The sequence below is a fragment of the Myxine glutinosa genome, chromosome 4 (assembly GCF_964187855.1).
Source record: "Myxine glutinosa chromosome 4, kmMyxGlut1.1, whole genome shotgun sequence".
In the NCBI taxonomy this organism is placed as follows: Eukaryota; Metazoa; Chordata; class Myxini; order Myxiniformes; family Myxinidae; genus Myxine; species Myxine glutinosa.
Window position 1 is genome coordinate 114,020,504 of NC_136264.1, and position 10,500 is coordinate 114,031,003.

A 10,500-nucleotide genomic window follows, 5' to 3' on the forward strand; every position below is an offset into this window, starting at 1 on the left:
GCAGCCGTTTACTTTCGACGTTGCAACGGCAGATGTCAACAACCAATACCTCGAAGACCTCATCGAACTTCAGCAGAGCCAGACTCAACAACAACTCTTCGGCACAACAACGCTCGCAACGTTTTGGTGCCGCCAAATTGAAGGGTATCCTCACATCGAAAAAATTGCCCTTGAGATCCTCACGCCGTTCATTACAACGTATCTCTGCGAGCATGCGTTTTCGAAACTGGTGGACATTAAAACAAAGAAAAGGAGCAGGCTTGCATGCGAAAATGATTTGAGGGTGGCCCTTGCCAAAACAAACCACGCATTTCCCAGATCGCCTCCCGAAAAGAAGAACAGAAAACGCATTAAGATGCAATTCCTCTTAATTTTTTGTCAAATTTGAGCCGTTCCGCGAGTGTTCGGTGGGTTTCGTTAGGGTTCGGCGCCTTTAAAAAGGTTAAGAACCACTGATGTACATCATAATCGATGCCATTCTCAAACTTGCTTTCTTTGTCATATACTAGGGCATGCCCGTACTATATCTATATCTAAAATTATATCCCCCCCCCCTCTATTTACATGAAATGGTTTGGTCCAAAGCGAACGGCTTGCGAGTACGGTGACAATCCCCCCCCTCTATTTACATGAAATGGTTTGGTCCAAAGCGAACGGCTTCGGAGTTTGGTAAAGAAATCGCCATAGCGTGCCCAAACGCGCAGGAAAGCGAAAGAATCGCAAATTTAAGGAAATGCCCGTACTTCCGTAAGGAAGAGAAAAGAAATGAAAAGGAAAAACATTCCAAACCGCGAGGGAAAACAACACGGCACGTCGACACAACAACGTGTCCTGTGATTGGCCGTACGTCGCTGCCAGTAGCTGCCCCCAAAAAAAAGCTTTCACCGTCCGGCGACTGAATTTAAGGGGAAAAATAAAACGCTCTTCGCTTAAAACAACGCCCTTCGCTCTGACTGAATTGGGACAATGTTTTTATGTTTTTAATTGAATTACTATCCGTAATGGCGCACGCTCTCACGGGAGCTCCGGAAGGTCGTATATCGCAGTTACGATGAATCGCAAATTAGTTTTTATTAGTTTTAAAACATAGTTTAACGCCAACATAGCGCCAACATAGTTTGCAAACGTGAAATAAATGAATACGCTCTCAAATGTGCCGTCCGAGGCAGAGTCTGTTCGCCACGTTCGGCACACGTGATAGCTCGCTGCTCTCTGATTGGTTGAATCGTTTTTTGGACATAGCTCGGTAACTGCTTGTCCGATTAATTTCAAACCTTGAAAAGGCACATCCTCGGGTCCCCAGCAATATACCTGGCAAGTTTCAAGTATATCGGACCGGTAGTTGTCGAGAAACAGCGGTCACAGACAAACATACATACAAACATACAAACATACAAACATACAAACATACACACAGAGATTGCTGGAATTATAGATAGATATCATATCGTTGTCATTCTCAAACTTGCTTTCTTCATCATGTACATCATACGAATACCATTCTCAAACTTGCTTTCATCGTCATATACATCATATCGTTGCCATTCTCAAACTTGCTTTCTTCGGCATGTACATCATATCGATACCATTCTCAAACTTGCTTTCTTCGTCATGTTCATCATATTGTTGCCATTCTCAAACTTGCTTTCTTCGTCATGGTCATCATATTGTTGCCATTCTCAAACTTGCTTTCATCGTCATGTACATCATATCGATGCCATTCTTAAACTTGCTTTCATCGTCATGTACATCATCATCGATGCCATTCTCAAACTTGCTTTCTTTGTCATGTACATCATATCATTACCATTCTTAAACTTGCTTTCATCGTCATGTACATCATATCATTACCATTCTCAAACTTGCTTTCTTCGTCATGTACATCATATCATTACCATTCTCAAACTTGCTTTCTTCGTCATGTACATCATATCGATGCCATTCTCAAACTTGCTTTCTTCGTCATGTACATCATATCATTACCATTCTCAAACTTGCTTTCTTCGTCATGTACATCATATCATTACCATTCTCAAACTTGCTTTCATCGTCATGTACATCATATCGATGCCATTCTCAAACTTGCTTTCTTCGTCATGTACATCATATCATTACCATTCTCAAACTTGCTTTCTTCGTCATGTACATCATATCATTACCATTCTCAAACTTGCTTTCTTCGTCATGTACATCATATCGATGCCATTCTCAAACTTGCTTTCTTCGTCATGTACATCATAATCGATGCCATTCTCAAACTTGATTCCTTCGTCCTGTACATCATATCATCATAATGTTGATAAATGTACATCATATCGATGTTCCCATTTCCCTGGACATGCATTTATAGGGAAAATAATTTTAAGGACAAAGGACACCTGCAAATATGTAATGAAGTGCAAAAGGAAATGTTAATATTTGTTTGAAGGTCCAACTTTGTAAACACAGCACAAAACTTATGGGCAATAAATCTTCGAACATAAAACACCGATATAAATATTTCACTTTGAAAGGACAAACAATTACAATACAACCTTATTGGAGTGTGATAACAATAACATCGACAAAAATCAATGAATTCAACATCCACAACGACGGCTGAACATGAACGAGTCACAACTGTTACATACAATGATAGTCCTTCATCCTTCTGGCCCAAGGTCCCAAACTAGTGTCACGCTCTTCCTTTTGACACCGTCCTCTTCGTGACGTCACCACGCGGTGTCACACTGTCCTACGAGTCTGCGCGCCGTTTAAAGTTCAGTTCAACAACTTCAAAACAACCGAACGAGGGTCTCGATTTTAGAGTCACGTGGTCTACACGTCTCATACCGGTAGTGTGATGTTAGATTATCCACCACCAAAACAACAAATTCACCAACGCCGGTAGTGGTACTGACCAAGAAGACAGCCGAGTTTATGAAAACTTCCATGCCGGACAAGCATGGACGAGGGAAAAGCGAAATGAGTGAGAGTCAGACGGCACAAAAAGCGAGCCACATGCTAATAATACTAAGGTAATAGTAAAAGGGTTTGTACTCAAACTTCAAAGTCAGGAACAATTGATAGGAAAGGATTTTAGGATAAAAATAAAGACTAAGGAGGGAAGAGGAAGAAGAGCATAGGGTAATGGGGGAGGTGGGAGGTATATTGAGGTCGAGTGGGGTTGAGGGGTTGAGGGTGAGGTCGAGGTTGAGAGTGGTTGAGGTCGAGTCGGTGAGTTTGGGAATGAGTGCAAAGGGTGAGGGAGGAGTGATTGAAAACGAGAGAAACAGAGATGGGGAGGGAAATGGACGGGAGAGAACCGGGGGAGAAGGGGTCGCGAGAAAGCGTTGGACAGTCGAACAGGAGGCGGTGTACGAGTGTGCGCGAGAGACGTACAAATAAAATAAACACAATCTTACAGATAGACAGCCGATCAGACGTAGAGAGACACCACAGAATACCTTGGGCAGGGCCTGAGGCCCGGAGCGTGGGGCGCGAGGTCGCGGGGCGCGACCCGGGAGAAGAGAACGCCTGACGTCATCGCGCAACACGGACGCTCTCACTCACCCCGCCGAGCCTGAGCGAGCGGGACGTGGAGGCGGATGCGCTACACAAAATCGTACGTACACACACACGCGCGTAAAATCGAACTTCTTCTGAAAAGTGCGGATCAAACTTTACAAGGAAGTCGTTCTTCGCTATGCTTTCGCCAAGCATTGGTTTCTCAGCGCAACGGAGACATATCAGGGGTTGTGACAGACATACATACATATATATATATTATTATATATATATATATATATATATATATATATATATATATATACATATATATATATATATATATATATATATATATATATATATATATATATATATATATATATATATATATATATATATATATATATATATATATATATATATATATATATATATACACACACACATACACACATATATACAGTGGCGTCACTATGAAACCAACTCATGGTGTCACTCCTCTTCCCCCCTCTCACCCCCCCCCCCCCCCCCCCCATTAGTTAGTTTCACTCTGTTAACAAATATAATTTATATAATTTCGTTCAAATTTTTGGGAGATTAGCAAACCTGTACATTTTTGGAATCATCAGAGCATGGAGAATCCGAAAATCAATGTTGGCATTTGCACAGACACAGATTTTGGATTTTCAAAATGGCCGCCATAACATACATATTTTGCGCTATCTCGGCTTCTAGTCAACCTGGAGACTTAATTAAATATCCTAATCCTATGTTTTCTGGGTGAAGGAATCCAATAAAGGCCTCAAAATAGTGCTCAGGATTATAGAAAAGCAACAAACAAAGGTAATTGAAAACCATTGTCTTTATATTTGTGATATAACTGTATTATAGTCAGGGCCCTTAGGGATATTTTGGTTCAAATTCTTCCAAAAGCATCAAATTTAGCGCAGATGTTGCCCATGCCATACTCTTTCGATTTTTGACGGGCGCCAATGGCGGTATGATCCGGGGACCATACCGGTCCATCCCGCCATGTCACCTGACCTATGACGTCATAATTAGGATATGCATCCAATCACATGGCGTACTATAAGTGGTCAAAGTTCAAAATGAATCGATCGAAAAATGTAGGCAGGGATCCATTTTTAAGGTTTTCATAAAATCCAATATGGCCGCCAGGTCACATGACCTATGACGTCATATTTATGACATGTATACAATCATGTATACATGAACCCGGATCATGATCGCACAAAAATTAAACACAAGGATATGGCATACAGTTCATAAAACATCAAAATCCGTACCTTTGTAATTAGACTGATGAACTGCATATGCCTGAAAATTAGGAAATAGACATGTAAATATTTCCTCTAATTGTCAAAAATAAGGTCAGAGTTCGATTACCCAACCCAGAAACATAAAATGGTGAACCTCGCGTAAATCTTGACAAAAAACTCAAAAACCGACATGTTTGACTCAAAATGACCTTTAAGATGACCTTGAGGGTTGACCTTGACCTCGAATCATCAAATAACATCATAATTGGATTCCTCGATCTCGAAAACCCCTGAAAAGTGGTATCATACATGATTCCAACCCTTTTGGTTATTTAACTGATTTTCCTCTAATTCGGGTGGTGGCCATTTACTATTTCGCCAATATGGGGGCCCCTGGGGGGGGGGGGGCGCCCGTCTTGGCGCCCGTCAAAAATCGAAAGAGTATGGCATGGGCAACATCTGGGCCAAATTTGGTGCTTTTGGAAGAATTTGAACCAAACGGCCCCAAAATATCCCTAAGGGCCCTGACTATTACACAATACATGATGTTGCAAGTCCTTTGAAGTTATAGGTATGGGTTTATAAAGCAAGAAAGCAGCCTTGTTAGTATCAGATTGAACTATAAGTCCTATACACAGGATCTACGAGGGTCTATACCGTTCAGGAATATGCTTTTACAGATCTTCATCACTGTCCTGAGTGTCATTTTCACAAAGGTGTCTATGCAAATGCAAACATTAATTTTTGGATTCCTCATGCTCTGAATATTCCAAAAATGTATAGTTTTGCTAATCTCAAAAATTTTGAACGAAAAAACAGAGTGAACCTGACTACATGGACCTCCGCCCATACCAGACCATACAGAATCCTTAGTAATGTTTTTTGTACTAATGTTACTCGTAAATCGTAATTTCCGTATATCACTGAATGTAATGGCAATAGTTGTGAAATAAACAACTAGCAAAATTAAAATTACACCTTTAAATTACAATATCATACGCACAGCCGAAATTTATTTACAATTACATAGTGTCATGTGGTTAAAGTGAAAATTCGGTAAGAAAACAATTGAATTCGAAGTAAAAACGTTGAAGAACTACATCAAAATTATGTTGATTTTAACGTGAAACTTTATTGTTACATGAGATACATTAATGGATTAGGTTTGCATAAGCAATAACGGCCCAAATAATGTGGAACTTATAGACAAAATGCATATGGAAATATACTCATAAATGAAATAATACCATAAAAATAAACAGGAACAAAAACACAAGCATTTCAGCACTTAGTGAACATCTCGACGAATTCAATACTTTCCTTTCCTGGCCTTCAAAGCTGCGAACTTGCGAATCACTTCATCGAAATCAATGCCTTTCGCCAACTCACTTACAATTGATAATATCGCAAGATCGGAAAGCCTTGACACTGCAAAAATTTGGTGTCACCCCCTCTGATAGTGTCACCGGGTGATAGTGTCTGATAGTGTCACCCTCCCCCCCCCCCCCCCCCCCCCCCCCCGCACCCGCCGAGTGACGCCAGTGCACAAATATATACAGACTTGGCATTTAATATGGAATATTTTTTTGTGGGGGTGAACTTACTTTTCAAGATGTTTTAGAACCAAAAGTTCATTGGAATTATGTTGAAATTATTCTAGATTTTGTTAATGTGACCTTTAAAGGAAACAAAAACCACATTTGACATTTCGAAACAAATAAATTGATCCTTGAAAGTGATGTAAACTGATATCGAACTCGATTCATGGACAGTACTGTGTTTAAACTTCTGTACGTTTTCCAGAAGTATCTCTTTATTTTGCGCATTAGCCAAAAAATTATTTAACAAAAACAAAGTTAAATTACGACTGGGATTACGGACAGTAAAATTACAGTTCAGTACTTCGTGTAACCCCCACGAGCATTCAGGAGAGCACGTACACGTTGAGGCATGCTGTTCACGAGATTTCCAAGGTTTAGACAGGAATCGCTTGCCATGCAGTCACAATAGCCTGCTGCAATTCACGCACAGAGGCAGGCTGCTGGTCCAAGTTGTCGATTTGATGTGTTAATTCTGCCCACAAATTCTCTATCGGATTCACATCCGGGGACATGGCAGGCCACTCCATATGCTCTACACCACGGTCAGCAAGAAGTGTTGGATCAGGCGAGCATGATGAGGCCGTGCATTGTCATCTTGGACGACAAAGTTTCCTCGAAAGGCTGCACGAGCAAATGGAAGCAATGTTTCTTCCAGAATGGCCCTGTACTTGAACTGGTTCAGGTTTCCATTCAGAACAACCAGGTCAGTTTTGCCCCCTGTATGAAAAGCAGCCCAAACGGTCACCACACCACCTCCAGCTTGGACTCTTGGCACTATACAATCTTTGTTGTAGGCTTCATGCACTTGTCTGCGCACTCGACACGGCCATCTTGACGATAGACCAGAAATCTAGACTCGTCACTGAAGATCACGTGATTCCAGTGTCCTGGCTGCCATTGACGGTGCTCTCTGGCCCACTGCAATCGGCGCTGGCGGTGTTGTCTGGTCAGGCGTGGCTTTCTCAGGGGACGCCTGGCACGATAGCCTGCTTAAACCAGTCGTTGGTTGACTAGCCTTCTGGATACAGGCTCATTTGTCAGTTGCTGCCACTCAGCCCTAAGCCGAGTAGCTGACTTGGTACGGCCATTGCGGACTAACCGTGCAGCTGGCGATCATCTCTCCTTGTGGTTCTGCGGGGACGTCCTCGCCTCGGTATTGGAGTAGGGACACCCCTCTGAGCATTTCGTTTCAGGATCTTTGACACCTGACCTTGAGTGATGCCATACTGCCGAGCAATAGCACGCTGTTTCTTGCCAGAATTTCGGAAAGCCACCACTCCATGACAAACAGTATTGTCGAGTTGACGGACCATTTCCAGAGGAAGCGGTAATAACTTTTGGAGATGTTGCAGCAGTTGTTTTCCACAAATACAGAACGCAACAACCCTTGTATACCCGACTGTCAAGCCAATCGTCAAATGCACCTGTCCGTACATTTGCCACGCCACCTGTGATATAATCCTGTTGTTGACTTCTTGCTGCGACAGACAATCAGTGACATGGTTCTTTCAACAAATAAATCATCAAAGTGTAAAAGAAACTCACCAGATTGATATACTGAGTTAAGAAAGTAAACCCAAGTCAAGAAAGAAAAAAAAATTCCACATTAAATGCCAAGTCTGTATATATATATATATAAAACACAGTTTGTGTGTGCTGTAATGTTACCGATGGACTCCTAAACGGAGAGGCTCACGTGCTTGATATTTGGCATAGACATGGCCATTGAGCCTGGGAAGAACATGGCCGACCTAAAAAAAAAAAATTTCATAATATTTTTTTACCATATTTTTACCTCAGTGCATTTCAGCGAGGAATATTATGCACGGAATCTGACCGGTGGCAGAGCAGCGCGCTGATTCGCTCAGAACGATCACGTGATGTTCCTTGCCGCCATTAACTCAGTTACGCGTTCGCACGTATTTCAGAGCGAAAAGCGATTGCGTTTTTCAAATTTCAGCGAGGAACATTGACATTCACACCACATAGGTTTTTTTTTCTTTCATCTTTACAAGATCCATATTTTTAATTCATATTTACCTCAGCGCATTTCAGCGAAGAATATTATACACGGAATCTGATCAGGTGGCAGAGCAGCGCGCTGATTCGCTCAGAGCGATCACGTGATGCTCCTTGCCGCCATAAACTCACAGTTACGCGTTCGCACATAATTCACATGTTCAAAACAAACGAGATCCGCGAAGCGAGTTGGTCGAGTCGTGCTAACCAAGATGGCGACACAGCGGCTTCACTTTTCACGGAGTATGAGCGTTCTATATATTTTCAATTCAGTGCGCCCGACTCGCTCACGTACTTGATTTGTGGCATAGACATGGCCATTGGGCCTTCACGGTGTAATTTGTGCGAGGCTTTTGGCCGAGTGAGCTTGAGTCGAGAGGGCGAATGTACGGGTTGGGAATGTACGGGTCTCCTTCCCCGCCCGGCAACGCCGGTACTGGAGGGCGTCACAGGATCGGTGAGTCTCCAAAAGCCGCTTAGTGCTGTTGCGAAGATGCAGGACGATGTCGCGATTGTTGTGCTGCTCTCCAACCATGAGAACTGCAACGTCATTGTTGACTGGCCCTCCCCTTCCCTCCCCCTTCCCCCTCCCCCCCTCTGTCCTCCCCTCCCCCCTCCCTTCCCCCTCCACCCTACCCACTCCCCCTCCCTTTTTCCCCCTCCCCCTACCCCCCTCCCTTTTCCCCCCTCCCCCTTCCCCTTCCCCCCTTCCCCCTCCCCCTTCCCCTTCCCCCCTTCCCCCTCCCCTTTCCCCTCCCCTTCCCCTCCCCCCTCCCCCTCCCCCCTCCACCTCCCCCTCCCCCTCCCCCTCCACCCCCCCGCCCCTCCCCCCCTCCCCCGCCCGGCAAGGCCGGTACTGGAGGGCGTCACAGGATCGGTGAGTCTCCAAAATCCGCTTCGTGCTGTTGCGAAGATGCAGGACGATGTCGCGATTGTTGTGCTGCTCTCCGACCAGGAGAACTGCAACGTCATTGTTGACTGGCCCTCCCCCTTCCCCTCCCCCCTCTGTCCTCCCCTCTCCTCCGTTGCCCCTCCACCCTACCCACTCCCCTTCTCCCCTCCCCCTCCACCTCCATTTTTCCCCCACCCCCTCCCCCTCCCCTCCCTTTTTCCCCCTCCCTTTCCCCCCCCTCCCCCTCCCCTCCCTTTTCCCCTCCCCCCTACCCCTTCCCTTCCCCCTCCCCTTCCCCCTCCCCCCTCCCCTCCCCACATGAAGCTCCCGACGAACAGTTGTGCTGACTATGCTTCCAGAGGCAGTTTGGAACTCAGTCGTGAGTGTTGCATCCGAGGATAGACGATGTTTACGCGCTACGCACTTCAGCACTCTGCGGTCCTGTTCTGTGAGCTTGTATGGCCTACCACTTCGTGGCTGAGCTGTTGTTGCTCCTAGACGTTTCCACTTCACAACAACAGCACTTAACAGTTGACCAGGGCAGCTCTGGCAGGGCAGAAATTTGACAAACTGACTTGTTGGAAAGGTGGTATCCTATGCCACGTTGAAGTCACTGAGCTCTTCAGTACGACCCATTATACTGCCAATGTTTGTCTATGGAGATTAAATGGCTGTGTGCTTGATTATATATACCTGTCAGCAATGGGTGTGTCGGCTGAAATAGCTGAATCCACTAATTAGAAGGGGTGTCCACATACTTTTGGTCATGTAGTGTATATGTATATGTATATGTATATGTATATGTCTGTATATATATATATATATATATATATATATATATATATATATATATATATATATATATATATATATATGTATGTATATATATATATATATATATATATATGTATATTATATATATATATATATATATATATATAGTATATATATATATATATATATATATATATATATATATATATATATATATAACACAGTTTGTGTGTGTGTGTGTGTGTGTGTGTGTGTGTGTGTGTGTGTGTGTGTGTGTGTGTGTGTGTGTGTGTGTGTGTGTGTGTAATGTTACCGATAGACTCCGAAACGGAGAGGCTCACGTGCTTGATATTTGGCATAGACATAGCCATTGAGCCTGGGACGAACATGGGTGAGACCATATTTGACGAGATCCATATTTTTTATTCATATTTACCTCAGCGCA

The 10,500-nt window shown here is 43.5% G+C and overlaps 1 protein-coding gene across 6 annotated transcripts in view; it reads right to left on the minus strand.

The window, feature by feature from the left end:
* LOC137425093 (nuclear receptor subfamily 2 group C member 2) overlaps window positions 1-3,564 on the minus strand; it is a 169,694-nt gene extending 166,130 nt beyond the window's left edge. For 2 of the 6 annotated variants that reach the window (XM_078776290.1, XM_078776289.1), the window contains exon 1: window positions 3,447-3,540. The gene's annotated coding sequence lies outside the window, so the exon portion shown is untranslated. Of the gene's footprint in view, window positions 1-3,446 lie in introns of all 6 variants that reach the window. The other 4 variants (XM_068113135.2, XM_068113130.2, XM_068113134.2 and 1 more) reach the window with 3 other exon arrangements.
* Window positions 3,565-10,500: the final 6,936 nt, after the last annotated feature.